The sequence below is a fragment of the Lithobates pipiens genome, unplaced genomic scaffold (genome assembly GCF_037356315.1).
Source record: "Lithobates pipiens isolate NorthernLeopardFrog02 unplaced genomic scaffold, aLitPip1_a1.2 Scaffold_8, whole genome shotgun sequence".
NCBI lineage: Eukaryota > Metazoa > Chordata > Amphibia > Anura > Ranidae > Lithobates > Lithobates pipiens.
Window position 1 is genome coordinate 645,632,646 of NW_027507903.1, and position 15,348 is coordinate 645,647,993.

Genomic DNA, 15,348 nt, shown 5'->3' on the forward strand with positions numbered 1-15,348 from the left:
GGTTGGGCGAACAGTCCGCCTGTGTGTACGCGGCCTTATACGGCTCCCCATATTGCTTTTATGACTATAACGTTTATGTCGTCACTATTTTATCTCTTTCATGGCTTTTTGTATGACATTTTATACTTATTAAATCTTTTTGGTTGACCTGCGCCATGTGGAGCTCCCTTCTTTCTTTTTTCCCTCCATATTCATGTATTGATGGTCCTCCTTCCACTGCTATCCATTGTGTGGATCGATCTTCTTGCCGCCTACCTGGAACCACCCGTTTTGGATGGTCATCCAACCGTGAGTGGATTGGAATTACAGCCGTGACACCGGTATCACTCCTGGCAACCTTCCATCACTGGGGATCCAGTACGTTAAGCGCATTAGACGCACTGCCGTACGGTATGTGCGTTCCTCTGGTGCGGTAAGAGTAACCATCTTCACATTTTGAATGTTTTCAAGATATATACTGTTGATCCATCTATATCTTTGATTTATCCACCATTTATGTCCCTCACTTCAGTTTGAGATCCAAGAGAAAGTTCTCAATTTTAGGACATTTCACTTGTGGGGATTTTCTGTTTATTTGGACTATTGTGGTTCACTAGTATTTATTCAATGTACTGTTTTGTTATGTTTTTCACATACCTTTTCACTCAACCAGTTGAAGTGATTTGATCGATATTGTAATTTATTATCACAGTTTAGCGCTACATTTATATTCTCTATTACACTAATAAGAACAGTCTCACAGATCCTGTCAGTATAGCCATATGCCAGGGTTCCCACAACATGCAGGTATATCCTGTAGGCAATTTGCAGTGATAGATTTATAGAGGGCGCTGTTGCGGTTACTTACTGATAGCTGGTCACACAGAGATCTCTCCAATACGGGATGAGATTCAATTTGTCCGTCTTTATGCAATAGCCACAGATCTCCAGCTGATGATTTCCAATCTGTGATTCCACATCCAAAGTGGGGTGTCAATGTATATCAAGGTGTTGGTGATCCATGAAATAGTATAGTCCATAGCCGCAGTGTCTGTACTCAGTAGTTAGTTATCCATATAAGTCCATATTGAGGTCCCCTGTGCTGTTATTCTCAAGATTTACATATCGTCAAGTTCATCAGGTTCCAATTTGGTTTCTGAAGCCCACAGAAAAAAAGTGTTGGCTAAGGTAGGTGAACAAAAACGGGGGTGCCTATCCCAGCACAAAAAGCTAATAGCTTACATGTTTCATTCCTTGAATAAGCGGAACTTCGTCAGAGCTGACAAAGTCCCGCTATTCAAGGAATAAAACATGTATATACCTGCATGTTGTGGGAACCCTGGCATACGGCTATACTGACGGTATCTGTGAGAATGTTCTTATTACGCCCTGTACACACGATCGGACTTTCCAACAACAAGATCCCATGGTTTTTTTCTGACGGATGTTGGCTCAAACTTGTCTTGCATACACACAGTCACACAAAGTTGGTCGGAAATTCCGAACATCGAGAACACGGTGATGTACAACACGTACGACGAGCCGAGAAAAATTAAGTTCAGTGGCCAGTGCTTCTCTTCTGCTTGATTCCGAGCATGCGTGGAACTTTGTGCGTTGGAATTGTGTCCACACGATCGAATTTCCGACAACGGATTTTGTGTGACAGAAATTCCTACGGAAAATGTGTGATGGAGCCTACACAAAAGTTTATATATATATATATATTTATTTATTTATTTTAAGGTGTCACCTGATCACATGGAGCTACCCGACCTTTGATAGCATTGATTGCACCTGATTCATTATCATCGCACATCACACTTGTGTTTTCACAAACACTCCTAACACTTCCACTAACCTTCTGCGCATTTCAAGACAATTCTTATTGTGCAGGTCCCCCTTTTTCCCTAGGTTCATACCTGGGGTACATTTGTATCTCTAGCGCTGCACTTTTCCCATTACACATACACAATACATAGGGTTGCCACCTTTTCTTAAAGTCAAACCCGAACACTTTAGCGGCGCACAGCAATTTTTTTTATTGAATAGACTTTATTAGTTCAGTCCCAGCATAACATAGATTTGTGGCATACGCTGAATAGTGACATACATGTTATTGTTTCATTGGTAATAAAAGGTAAGGACAACAAATAGAAATAGGGGTAGACATAGCTACAACATGAAAAGTGTCATTCCTGTATAGGGGACATATATCTTGTGCTTTTATTGGCCTGATAACTGTAGTAGGCTCAGGCCGCGTACACACGCGGGGACTGTTCGCTCAACTTTGTCCGCTGAACAGTGTTTCAGCGGACAGTCCGCTCGTGTGTGGGCTTCAGCGGACAGTTTCAGCGGACAGTTTGACGAACAAAGTTTTTCGGAAATCCGGAAAAACTGTCCGCTGAAACTTGGTTTGAGCGGACAGTCCCCGCGTGTGTAGGCTTGTTCGTCAAACTAAGTTCCGCGCATGCTCAGAAAGAATTTATACGCCGAAGGTTGCATTGCAGTGTATAGGACGTCGTTTTCTAGTCCCGTCGTACGTGCCGTTCACGTCATCGCGCAGGGTTTCAGCGGACTGTTCGTTCGTCGTGTGTGGCCAAGTCCGTCCATGCTAATTTTGAGTGGACTGTCTGCTGAAACTGTTTGACGAACAAAGTTGAGCGAACAGTCCCCGCGTGTGTACGCGGCCTTAGGGTTCCAGTCCCCCAACTGCATAGTGGCCAACTGGTTATGATGTCTCCCAGCTGGTCTGTTTCTTGCCTTGTGTCTGCCTCAGCTGGTAAGGGGTGTCCGGCCTGACCCCAACACTACCCAACCTGGGCTCCATGGATGGAAGAAGGGGGGAGGTGGTAGGGGGATGTAGAAGGAGATGGGGAAACAGTAAAAGTAGGGGAAGGGGGGTAAAGGGAGGAAAGACATGATCTCACCTTAAGCCCATTAATGTCTTCAGTGTTCGCACTGGACCCCCTAGCCGATAGGCAGTCATATCCATCATCAAAACCTAGGCATACCATGTTCGTTTTCAACGTCCCTGTCTAGGGGGGAGTGTACACAGCTACTGTCGAGGACGATCACGTAGACCCAGGGCTGTTTCTGCTGGGCTTCAACAGATCCACGTCTAAACTAGAAGGGACCTGGTTGGGGTCAGAAAAGTCCATTGGGTCCACTTGGGGTCACGTTTATCCCTTTTGCCTTTACACGTAGCAACCCAATTATCTGCCTTCTCTGATCTCATCCACTTTGCGTATCCATTCCTCCTTGCCTGGTACCTGTGTCTCTTTCCAGTAGATAGGAAGTAATCTTTTGGCTGCATTCAGCAGGTGAGGTAGTACTTTTTTTTTTATAGTGGCTTATTGGCATAAGAGGAATGTGCAGGAGGAAATGGACTGGGGAGAGAGGAACTTCTATCCCAGAACTGTCTTAATCTGTTCCCTAACCTCCTTCCAGAAGGGTTCGATCAGTCAGCAGTCCCACCACAAGTGTAGTAGGGATCCTCGACCTCCACAGCCCAGCAGTATTCAGAGTCAGCAGGGTATATCCATACTAGGGTGCCCACATGTCCCGGATTGCCCGGGATTGTCCCTGATTTGTCCCGGGCACCTTCATTCCGGGACAATAGAGTGTCCCGGAATGAAAAAAAACACAGTGACCACCAGATCAGTCCGCTCTGCGACTTTGCCTGTCTGCCGCTGCGGTGCCGCCACAGTCACGCTCACTTCACTAACTTGCATCTCACGGTCACAGCACAGGAGGATGACTCATCATAGGCTGGCAGTCTGGTTGCTAGGCTAGGGGCCGCCCCGCGTCTAGCAACCAGTGACGTCAGCTGAGGCCTGAGGGGCGGGCTGACAGGAACTGGTCTGGCACTGGCAGTCAGTGTGGGTAGTGCACCCCACCCCCCCCCCCCGCAGGCCGCCCGCACAGTACATACGTACCCCAGCCAGAATGACGCCACTGACGACACAGGGACAGAGCGCCACACTTAAATATGTCTCCTGAGCAGCCAGCCAGCTTGAGTTTCCTTGTCTCAGAGTCCTCCTCCAGAGTCCAGGCTCCTCCCACCCACGAGGTCCCCAAGTTTGCCTGCAGTGATTTAACAGAGATTGACAAACGTCCAGGAGTCCAGGTTAGTGTACTATTCTGCTGCTGTCCCCCTCCATTCTGCTGCTGACTGTCCCCCTTCATTCTTTCTGCTGCTGCCCCCTCCGTTCTTCCTCCGTGTCCCCCTCCGTTCTACCTCCGTGTCCCCCTCCGTTCTTCCTCTGTGTCCCCCTCCGTTCTTCCTCCGTGTCCCCCTCTGTTCTTTCTCCGTGTCCCCCTCCGTTCTTCCTCCGTGTCCCCCTCTGTTCTGCTGCTGCCCCCCTCTGTTCTTTCTCTGTGTCCCCCTCTGTTCTTCCTCCCTGTCCCCCTCTGTTCTTCCTCCCTGTCCCCCTCTGTTCTTCCTCCCTGTCCCCCTCCATTCTTCCTCCGTGTCCCCCTCCAATCTTCCTCTGTGTCCCCCTCTGTTCTGCTGCTGTCCCCCTCCGTTCTTCCTCCGTGCCCCCCTCTGTTCTTCCTCCGTGCCCCCCTCTGTTCTGCTGCTGTCCCCCTCCATTCTTCCTCCGTGTCCCCCTCCGTTCTTCTGCTGTCCCCCTCCGTTCTTCCTCCGTGTCCCCCTCTGTTCTTCCTCCATGTCCCCTTCCGTTCTGCTGCTGTCCTCCTCCGTTCTTCCTCCGTGTCCCCCTATGTTCTTCCTCCGTGTTCCCCTCCGTTCTGCTGCTGTCTCCCTCCGTTCTTCCTCCGTGTCCCCCTCTGTTCTTCCTCCGTGTCCCCCTCCGTTCTTCCTCCGTGCCCCCCCTGTTCTGCTGCTGTCCCCCTCCATTCTTCCTCCGTGTCCCCCCCGTTCTGCTGCTGTCCCCCTCCGTTCTTCCTCCGTGTCCCCCTCTGTTCTTCCTGCATGTCCCCCTCTATTCTGCTGCTGTCCCCCTCTGTTCTTCCTCCGTGTCCCCCTCGGTTCTTCCTCCGTGTCCCCCTCCATTCTTCCTCCGCGCCCCCCTCCGTTCTGCTGCTGTCCCCCTCCGTTCTTCCTCCGCGTCCCCCTCTGTTCTGCTGCTGTCCCCCTCCATTCTTCCTCCGCGTCCCCCTCTGTTCTGCTGCTGTCCCCCTCCGTTCTTCCTCCGTGCCCCCTCCATTCTGCTGCTGTCCCCCTCCGTTCTTCCTCCGTGTCCCCCTCTGTTCTTCCTCTATGTCCCCCTCTGTTCTGCTGCTGTTCCCCTCTGTTCTTCCTCCGTGTCCCCTCTGTTCTTCCTCCGTGTCCCCCTCTGTTCTGCTGTCCCCCTCCGTTCTGCTGCTGTCCTCCTCTGTTCTGCTGTCCCCCTCTGTTCCCCCTCTGTTCTGCTGCTTTCCCCCTCCAGTTTTTCTCCGTGTCCCCCTCTGTTTTGCTGTCCCCCTCTGTTCTTCCTCTGTTTCCCCCTCTGTTCTTCTCCGTGTCCCCCTCCATTCTGCTGCTGTCCCCCTCTGTTCTGCTGTCCCACTCTGTTCTTCCTTCGTGTCCCCCTTTGTTCTGCTGTCCCCCTCTGCTCTTCCTCTGTGTCCCCCTCCGTTCTGCTGCTGTCCCCCTCTGTTCTGCTGTACCCCTCTGTTCCCCCTCCATTCTGCTGCTGTCCCCCTCTGTTCTGCTGCTGTCCCCCTCCAGTTTTTCTCCGTGTCCCCCTCTGTTTTGCTGTCCCCCTCTGTTCTTCTTCCGTGTCCCCTTCCGTTCTGCTGTCCCCCTCCGTTCTTTCTCTGTGTCCCCCACTTCCCCTCTGTTCTGCTGCTGTCCCCCTCCGTTCTTCCTCCGTGTCCCCCCTCTGTTCTTCCTCCATGTCCCCCTCTGTTCTGCTGCTGTCCCCCTCCATTCTTCCTCTGTGTCCCCCTCTGTTCTTCCTCTGTGTCCCCCTCTGTTCTGCTGTCCCCCTCCGTTCTTCCTCCATGTCCCCCTCCATTCTGCTGTCCTTCTCCATTCTTCCTCCGTGTCCCCCTCTGTTCTTCCTCCGTGTCCCTCTCTGTTCTTCCTCCGTGTCCCCCCCCGTTCTTCCTCCGTGTCCCCCTCCGTTCTTCCTCCGTGTCCCCCTCCGTTCTTCCTCCGTGTCCCCCTCTGTTCTGCTGCTGTTCCCCTCTGTTCTGCTGCTGTCCCCCTCTGTTCTTCCTCCATGTCCCCCTCCGTTCTGCTGCTGTCCCCCTCTGTTCCCCCTCCATTCTGCTTCTGTCCCCCTCTGTTCTACTGCTGTCCCCCTCTGTTCTACTGCTGTTCCCCTCTGTTCTTCTGCTGTCCCCCTCCGTTCCTTCTCCGTATCCCCCTCTGTTCTTCCTCCGTGTCCCCCTCTGTTCTTCCTCCGTGTCCCCCTCTGTTCTGCTGTCTCCCTCCATGTTCTCCTCCATTCTGCTGTCCCCCTCCGTTCTGTTGCTGTCCCCCTCCATTCTTCCTCCGTGTCCCCCTCCATTCTGCTGCTGTCCCCCTCTGTTCTGCTGTCCCCCTCTGTTCCCCCTCTGTTCTGCTGCTGTCCCCCTCCAGTTTGTCTTCGTGTCCCACTCTGTTTTGCTGTACCCCTCTGTTCTTCCTCCGTGTCCCCCTCTGTTCTGCTATCCCCCTCTGTTCTTCCTCTGTGTCCCCCTCCATTCTGCTGCTGTCCCCTTCCATTCTTCTTCCGTTATGCTGCCCCCCTCCATTCTGCTGTCCCCCTCCATTCTTCCTCCACTTTCAGTGTCACTTACAGCTCCTCCTCCACTCCTCTTTCTGTTGAGGTACCCCAAGGCTCCGTCCTTGGGCCCCTTCTATTCTCGCTCTATACCTCTTCACTGGGCCAGTTGATAACCTCATATGGCTTCCAATACCTCCTCTATGCCGACGACACCCAGATCCATCTCTCCACTCCTCAACTAACCTCCTCGATCTGCTCATGGATCTTAAACTTACTGAATGACATATCGGTATGGATGTCACAGTCACACCACTTCCTCAAACTCAGTCTTTCTAAAATGGAGCTTGTTATGATTCCTCTTTCCCGGTCACCCCCCCCCCCCCCCCCCCCCCATGATTTTACCATTAAGATCAACAGCACAACCATTAGTCCCTCCACACATGCCAGGGTGCTGGGTGTAATCCTTGACTCTGACCTCTCCTTCAGCCGCCCCACATCAGTGTTGCCAACCGTCAGTATTTTTAGTGGCAGCCAGTAAAAAACAGGCAATTTTCTCCTGCCAGTAAATGTAAAAAAATGCCAGTAAAAAATATGGCTGTGACGCTCGGCTTGATCCAGAGCCGGCTGAGACCATCAGAGTGCCTTCTACAGTGTGATCGGTCGGCTCTGGCGGTGACGGTGCAATGGGGCCAAGCAGAGCGGCCAGAGCCTTGTGTGCGGGTCTGCGGTATGGAAGCAAGACAGGCTGGGACCATCAGTGCTGTTTAGACTGGAGTGGACTGAAGGGACCACTTAGCTTGGAGAGAGACTGTCACTGTGACTCAGGAGGGGACGTATTGTGTCAGCGAGGTCACATCCTCATCTGTGCCTCTGCACACTGCTGTCCATGTCAGCAGTCCATTTATGTGTGCCGCCCATTCTAATTTCCTGCCCTCCTGAGTCCTGTCCCTGAGCTACTTACTTACTATATCGAAAATAAAATAATAAATATGTTGTTTGCCTTACTATCTACCTTAAATCATATTGCTAATTGCATATTTTATATGTTTGTAGCCTAAATACTCTAATTTGCACTTAAAAATTTTATTTTGTAACTTTTGGAAACGCCAGTAAAAACTTGGCTGTGCCAGTAAATTTTGGGTGTTGTGTCAGTAAATTTCAACCTAGTAGGTTGGCAACATTGCCCCACATCCAATCACTGGCTAAATCTTGCCACCTTCACCTTCGCAACATCTCCAGAATTCGACCCTTCCTGTCTAATGACACCACAAAGCAACTTCTTCAGTCCTTGATTATTTCCCACCTTGACTACTGCAACTCTCTCCTTAATGGCCCACCCTTACGCAGGCTATCCCCCCCCTCCCTTCAGTCTATTATGAATGCTTCTGCTAGACTAATACACCTCACTAACTGATCCGTGACTGCGGCCCCTCTCTGGCAATCCCTTCACTGGCTTGCCCTACAACACCGTATAAAATTCAAAATGCTAACCATAACATACAAGGCCATCCACAACAGTGCCCCCATCTACATCACCAACCTCATCTGCAGATATCGCCCAAATCGTCCCCTCCGCTCCTCCCAGGACCTCCTGCTCTCTAGCTCCCTTGTTACCTCCTCTCATGCTCGCCTTCAGGACTGCTCCAGAGCCTCTCCTATCCTCTGGAACTCCCTGCCCCGGTATATCTGATCGGTCCCTACCCTGTCCACCTTTAGGAGATCCCTGAAAACTCACTTATTACAAGCAGAATGTATTTTGGGGTGTAGCTGCAAGTATGCATATGCTGTGTTAGAGAAATAACCTATGAATATGACAATTTTGTAAAAACTAAAAATCTTGATTTTGCAAAGAATTGTGGTAAAATATGACAACTTGAAAAAACTCACCATGCCTCTTACTAAATACCTTGGAATGTCTACTTTGCAAAAAGTGATAATTTGGGGGGGTATTTGTACAGTCCTGGTTTGTTAAGCCCTGTACACACTATGAGAAATTTGGACAAACAATCAGCCATTTTTCCTCAATGTTTCGCATCAAGTCGGAACCGAGAATAGAAATAATACACAAAAATTCACTTGCGCTGATCATGCGCAGTCTTTCGTATCTGCTATTTCTCGTACGAAAATCATACGAAAATGGGCCATTCTGTTCCCAAAAAAGAAAAATGTTGGTATTTTTCCCTTCGGAAATTTGTGTTCATAATTGGCTGTCAAAAGTTGTGCACAAACTTTTAGAAAATTTTATGATTTTTCCTTGGACAAAAATATTCGCCCGATTTTCTTTGTTTCAAATAGTTTATTGAAATAATGCAAACATCAACATAACAAGTACAGAGTGTAGTACAGTCACAAAGTACAGTAATATAAGTACAAAGAGTATCGGAAAATGACTCGGTAAATGATCAATGTTTACAGTAGTACCTTATGAAAGAAAAGCTGTTGTGTGCATACATACATATTTAAGGTCTGAGTTAAATCTAAGCCTTCGAGTTATAGCAACCATCTGTTGACATATGGGGTGCGGTAATGCAGGTGTCGTTCTCTCTGACTATAACTAAAAGGGTTAGTGGGGGAATGTCATGAATAAGCTGTTTTTATAGTGATTTATTGTTGTGGAGGCTATGGGACTCTAAGCCCCCATACACACGGTCGGACATTCTGCCAACCAAATCCGTTGGATTTTGTCCGTCAGATTTTGTCCGTCGGATTGTGTCCGAAACTGTTGCATACACACGGTCGGACAAAGTTGTCGAAAAATCAGATCTTTCAGAACGTGATGACGTAATTTCGTTATGATGGGACTACGTTCAGGCTAGTAGCCAATAGCTTTGGTCTAGGAATTTAATCTGAGCATGCGTGGCACTTTGTTCGATCGGAATTCTCTACACATGATCGGAGTATGTCCTATCGGACCAGTTTATCGGAACATATTTCCAACAAGTTGGAAAATTTGGTCCAACGGATATTCCGACGGAAACAGTCCGATGCATACCACACACAGTCGGATTATCCGACAACACGGTCCGATAGGACACATTCCAACAGATTCTCCGACCGTGTGTACGGGGGCTTAGAATTGAGCGGTTCCTGGCTAATACGAGCTTGGAGAAATCTATAGAGAATGTTGTATATATTCCGACTCAAACATCCATCTACTGCATAGATTCTCTGGTGGTCATTTCCGGACCATTCACCCCCAATGGGAACTAGCTGTGAATGGAGGAAATGCCCTGCATATCCAGAGAGTGGAGAGCGCAGTCAATGGGTATGAGAAGCACCTCAGTTGTAAGTTGTTTTGTTGGTTATGGCTCATATAACAGAGGTAACGTAAAAATATTGTGAAATTTAGCATATCCGGAATGGAAATGAATTTAGGGGGGGGAGATGTAAGCGGGATATGAGGTTTGTAGAGTGAGGTGGCCGGAGAAGGGATATAAGAAGTCTCAGGGAGGTCACCTCCAAACATTGTATCCAGGAAGGGAATGGTATATACGATACATGGGAAATTGGGAGGGTGAAAATGGACCTGGATAGTAGGGGGGATGGCTTTTTAATACCTTTGAGGTCTAAGTGTTATGTTTGTGAGGGTGGTAAAGTGGGATTATTAGATTGTGTGGATGACCTGAAATGGATCCAACATGCCCAAAGGTTGTTGAATTTAGTGTGTCTATCTTGAGCTTGGTGGATAAATTTCTCCATGTCTGCAATCTTGTCAACTTGACGGTACCATTCCTCTAGTGTGGGTGAGGTGGGTGTCTTCCAGTGTCTGGGAATGCATAATGTGGCTGAGTTTATCAGGTGCAGGGGTAGGGATTTCCGATAACTTCTTTGTGATAATGATGTGTGTAACAACTACTGGGCCGGAGAATAGTCCAGTTGGTATGTTGTTATCTGAATTATTTTGTCATGTACCTCTTTCCAAAATGGTTGAAGCAAGGGACATTCCCATCAGATATGTAAAAAGGAACCTAGGCCGGAGCCACATCTCCAGCATGTGGATGGGATATCAGGGAACAATCTCTGTATTTTATCAGGGGTACGGTACCATCGTGAGCAGATTTTGTATCTATTTTCTTGTACCGAAACGTTTATGGTGCCTTTATGTGTGTGTTCGTATATCCTCGGCCAGTCATCTTCAGTCAAATTGGTTAGGAGTTCAGTGTCCCACCGTTGTAAGGTGGGTTTGTGTACCCTTGCATCCGAGTTTAGCAATGAGACGATGGTAGATATCAGATGTTTTTGTGGTTCGTTACTATTGCACAGGGTTTCAAACTGGGTGAAGTGTCTATACCAACCTAATTGCGGATTATACGAGTTGAAAAAATGCCGAAGTTGTAAAAATTTGAAAAATGGTAGTCGGAGTTCGGGAAATTTCGCAACCATTGCAGGATGCGACAGTAGATTCCCTCGTTCAAAGAATTGATGTGCTTGGTATGTGGTATATAGTTGTTGGAAATCATATCTGGTAACGTCAGGGGGGAAATCTGGATTGAGTGATAAAGGGGTCATAGGTCCTTGTGGCGTTGTAAGGTTAAGAGTGTAGCGTGTCCGCTGCAGTGCCTGCAAAGAGGAGTTTATCAGGGGGTGGGTCCGGCAAGTGGGGGGAATAGCTTGGTTAGATATCCACGGGAGGTTTGCTAAGGGTATGTGGGCCATGTCTTGTTCTAATTAGATCCAAGCTTTATCTTTATGGTGGATGTGCCAATCTACAATTCTGGTAAGCAATGTGGCGTTATGATACGTGTGGATATCGGGCATACCAAGGCCTCCCTTATTCTTAGGAAAACAAGTTTATCCCAGCTCAATCTTGGTGTTCGGTGGGATTATACAAAGGTCCTGCACATGGTTTTGTAAGTTTGGAAGAAGGTTTTAGGGAGAGCGATGGGGATAGCCATAGTAAGTATAGCACTTTAGGGAGGACGGTGATTTTTAGGATTGCCACTCTTCCAAAACATGAGAACGAGTTCCTGTGCCAATTTAGCAGGTCGCCTTGGATTTTCAGAAGTGTCAGGCTGAAGTTATGTTCGTATAACCTCGATAGGTCGTTGGGGATGTTTATACCCAGGTATGATAGGGCGTGGCGTTCCCAACTAAAGGGGTAATTGAGTTTGCATTGGGTTACTATATGTTTGGGTATAGTTACATTCAAGGCCCAAGATTTCTCGAAATTTATTTTCAGGTTAGAAATAGTTCGGAAGGAGTTCAAGTCACGTAATAAGTTGGGAATGGTGGTAATTGGGTCCGATAAGAAGAGTAAGATATCATCCGCGTAAGCGGCCAGTTTGTATGGCCTATCTTTGATCTCTATTCCTTTAATGTTGGAGTTTTCTCGTAACATTTGAAGGAGGGGTTCTAACGTCAAAACAAAGATAATTGGGGAGAGACGGCATCCTTGACGGGTACCATTAGTGATGGGGAAGGCGTTCGACAGGTGTCCATTTACTCTTATTTTTGCGGTAGGGGTCGAGTATAAGAGCATTATCATCTGAATCAAGGATGGGGGGATTCCGATGTGGGTTAAGGTAGCTACCATATAATCCCCTGCCACCTTGTCGAACTCCTTCTCCGCATCCAATGAGAGAAAAAAGCTGTCCGTTTTGGCTGTGGTGAATGTTTATTGCTTTTATGGTGTTGTCCCTGGCTTCTCGGCCAGGGGCAAAACCAACTTGATCGGTGGAAATTAGTTTTGGGAGCAAGGGTGATAAACGGTTCGCTAAGATCTTGGCGTATAGCTTAAGGTCTACATTTAATAAAGAAATAGGGCGGTAATTGGGGATCATTGAGGCGTCTTTACCAGGTTTGGGTATAAGTGTGACATGGGCTTCTAGGAGATCTATGTTAGATCTGTTAGATGTAGGGAGAGCGTTAAAAGTTTCAATGAAATGAGGTATGAGTACATCTGGGAAAGCCTTGTAATAAGCAGCCGACAGGCCATCTGGGCCTGGGCTTTTACCCGCTTTGAGTTGTTGAAGGGCTGTCGTGGTTTCTATTGATGTGATGGGGCGTCCAATAAGGATCTTTCAGTGGAATCTAAAGGTGTTGGAGAGTATTTGGTGAGGAATTCCTGTATGAGCGTTTGTCTGGTCTGATTGGCAGCCGCCAGAGAATGCTGTGGCAAATTATAGAGTGAGTGGAAATAATAAGCAAAATGTTGTGCAATAGCGTCAGAGTCAATAATAGAGTCTCCAGCAGGTGTTGAGATTTTGTGGATGGTGTGTTGCATTCTCTTTTTCTGGAGGGCTCTCGCTAACATTTTGCCAGCCTTATTGCCATGCTCATAGAATAGCTTTTGTGTTAGTATGAATTTGTGCTTTAAGGTTTTCTGGAGCTCTTCTAGTAGCTCTTTTCTGGCTTGAATGAGCTTGGGGATATGCTCTTCAGCGAGTGTGCGTTTATGAGCCTTTTCCAGAAAATGAACTTGTTTATATAGGGAATCCATATGGGCTTTCCTCAGTTTTTTTGCGTTTGGCTTTTAAGGAGATAAATAACCCCCGTATGACATTTATGTGCGGCCCATATGGATTCCTTGGATGATTTTGCATTCGCATTGTCTTTAAAATAAAGTTGAAGGCATTCTGTAATGGCTGCTTTGTTTCCCAGGAGTACAAGTAGTAAGGAGTCATCTAGTCTCCAGATGGAGGATCGTGTAGGTGCATGTGTTAAAATGAAGAAGATAGTGATCGGGTTATGATCGGATAGCAGTGAGGGTTCAATCATAGCTTTCTGTAAGCTGTGAATGTCTTCCTGTGTGAGAAAAAAGTGGTCGATCCTAGAGTATTTCTTGTGGGGGGGGCGAGTAGTATGTGAAATCTTTATCAGTCGGATGTAATGTGCGCCAGGTGTCATGGAGGGATAGCCATTGTAACTGCGATCTGATGTCTTTTAGCGCTCTGTAGGTGAGGCAGGAGGAGCCATTGGATGTATCCATCAAGGGTGACAATGGGACATTGAAGTCTCCACCAAGGACAAGAATACCTTGGTGGAAGGCTGTAAGGTGGGAAATGGTGTCTCTGAAAAATGTTACCTGTTGGGAGTTTGGGGCATATATATTGGGTATAGTAATTGGTCGGTTGTGGATATAGCCTTTAAGGAACAAAAAACGGCCCTTTGGGTCTTTTTGGACTTCTGAAATTGTAATGGGGCAGTATTTCAAGATAAGGATTGATACTCCGTTAGATTTCGCTTCATCATTAGTTGCGTGGTATACGATGGGGTAGTGGGAATTTTGTAATTTTGGAATGGTGTTTGTACGGAAATGCGTTTCTTGTATCAGGGCGATGTGGGCTTTGGATTTGTGTATATTATGTAACAGTAGGGATCTCTTTTCGGGTGTGTTTAGGCCACAAGCTTAATTGAATAGAATTTAGTGGTATTAAGCAAGCTTGTGGGGGGCTGGGAGTCATGAATGAGAGGGCTATGGTTTGCTATATTTTATAGCGGATGAAAGAGTGTGCACTATTTCGCTACCGTTAAATGTTGCCTTGGGGGAGATGGAAGGGGAGGTCAAAGCACGTTCCCTAGTGGTGTGATAAGACGTGTGGTGCAGGGTGGGTCGAGGGGATCCCTTACCCGGAAGGCAGGTAATCCCTGTATACCACCCTGCAGTGGGGTTGGCGAGGACGAAACCCAAGGAGGGGGTGAAATAGGGCGATAGAGATAATCAACAAGTGGGTGAGTGTGCGGCCACTCGGGACTGTTCGGACGTGCATGGACCCTGAAAGGTGCATTCCCAAATTAGGCAGTTATAGTGTGATGCGGGAAAGAGGAGTTATAGCGATAAAAAGGTGAAAAATAGCTAACTCTTAATTAAATAATAGAGGGATATTTAGGCACATAACAAAAACATAAAACCTGTAATAACATCAAGTGAGAATTGCCAGCGATCATCTAACAGTAGAGATGTGGCAATCCGTTTCAGTTCAGAATGAAGATATCTCACTCTTAGCATCGTCTACATCTCTTAGCATATAAAAGAACGGTCAGTAATCTAGTTAGGCACATTAGTATGTGACAAATTCTATATACAGCATACTTATCCCGTTGGGCCTAAAGTCGTGGAGGACTAAGTAGGCTCACTGATCGATTTGTTCCGGACGGTAACAATGTATCAGAAATCGCCAGGTAATTTGTTGCTGTTGGATCGGAGCCGTGTGGTAGAGTCAGCGAGGATGTGGTACCCTCGTGCTTGATCGAGGCAGAGCAACCGTCTTTGAGCAGGAGGTGGGTGTTTCAGCTGTATTAGATGTGAGTTAGGCAAGATCACCTTCAGTGTTTGCGTTGTGTTCCGTACAGCTGTCCATTCAAAGGGGTGTTGGTAATCAAGGTGAGTCAACATAATATGCTAAACAGCCAAAGATTACCATATGAAGGTGTCCTAGTAGTTGTGAGGTCGGGGACACCTGCAGCACTGTTCCAGGTGACACAGGCGGTCACAGTGGGTGGTGGGGTAGTTTATCAACGGGTGAAGCCTCTATGGATTGGCGCGACAATCCATCACCACAGCGGGGCGAGTATGCATCAGAGACAGTTTCATCCAAGAGGGGTGGCCTGTGGCAATGTAAGGAGGAATGTAATCCATCTGGTAGAATAGGGCAGGACCCATTCTGCTACGGCAGCTTCCTTGCCCGTGGTGTTATGGGAAATGTAGTACAGTCAATTTGCATGTATTGTAGCAAAATGGAACCAAGCGAACAGCAGTGAGGTTGGGGAG